The 685-nt window shown below is 44.1% G+C and overlaps 1 pseudogene; it reads right to left on the bottom strand.

The window, feature by feature from the left end:
• Positions 1-254: 254 nt before the first annotated feature.
• LOC142804318 (U5 spliceosomal RNA) lies at positions 255-400 on the bottom strand (annotated as a pseudogene).
• Positions 401-685: the final 285 nt, after the last annotated feature.

A 685-nucleotide genomic window follows, 5' to 3' on the forward strand; every position in this document is an offset into this window, starting at 1 on the left:
AACGACGGTAAAAGCAATTAAATATTTCCATTCTGAACTCCCTCCCCCCCCCCCCAAAAAAAATGTGTATACTATCTTCTGATGAAGGTTTCTTCACTCTGCGTTTCAATCCGTTCGGTAAGGTAGCGAACCATGATCACGCTAACCTTTTGTAACACTGGGTATGCAGCACGTTGGGGTCATGGCATGAAACCACGGCGGTGAGTTGAACACAACAGATAAAATACTATAGTTTTACTTTTGACTATTATAGTAGGCCTGACTGAAATGGGCTAGGCCTCCCGAAAATTGGTATATAGGCTCATTTGGGTGTCCTTCCCCACGGCAATCTTTAGTCAAATGCGAAAGATTGATGCGACTAGCTGACGAAGTAGCTCAGTGATGAAAAACGCACAGCCCACACTCCGGGGTGCTAAAAAATAGCCAAAAAACTTGGCCAAGTTTATGCAGAAGTTATTTGTAGGTTTCGGCCTTTTAAGGGGCGAAGCTCTTTGAAGCGGCACCCATTCGTCCTTCGTAGTAGTGCGTAACATGTCTTACGCTTTGACCAACAAAATGGTGCCGGTGGAAGATTTCTCCTGTACATTGTTGAACAATAAAAAATTGGCAGATCCCACGTACAGTCGGAATCGCTGATATGCGAAGCACGAATGAGAACTGCTGATATGTCACTTTAAAATCAGCA

The sequence above is a fragment of the Rhipicephalus microplus genome, chromosome 3 (genome assembly GCF_043290135.1).
Source record: "Rhipicephalus microplus isolate Deutch F79 chromosome 3, USDA_Rmic, whole genome shotgun sequence".
In the NCBI taxonomy this organism is placed as follows: domain Eukaryota; kingdom Metazoa; phylum Arthropoda; class Arachnida; order Ixodida; family Ixodidae; genus Rhipicephalus; species Rhipicephalus microplus.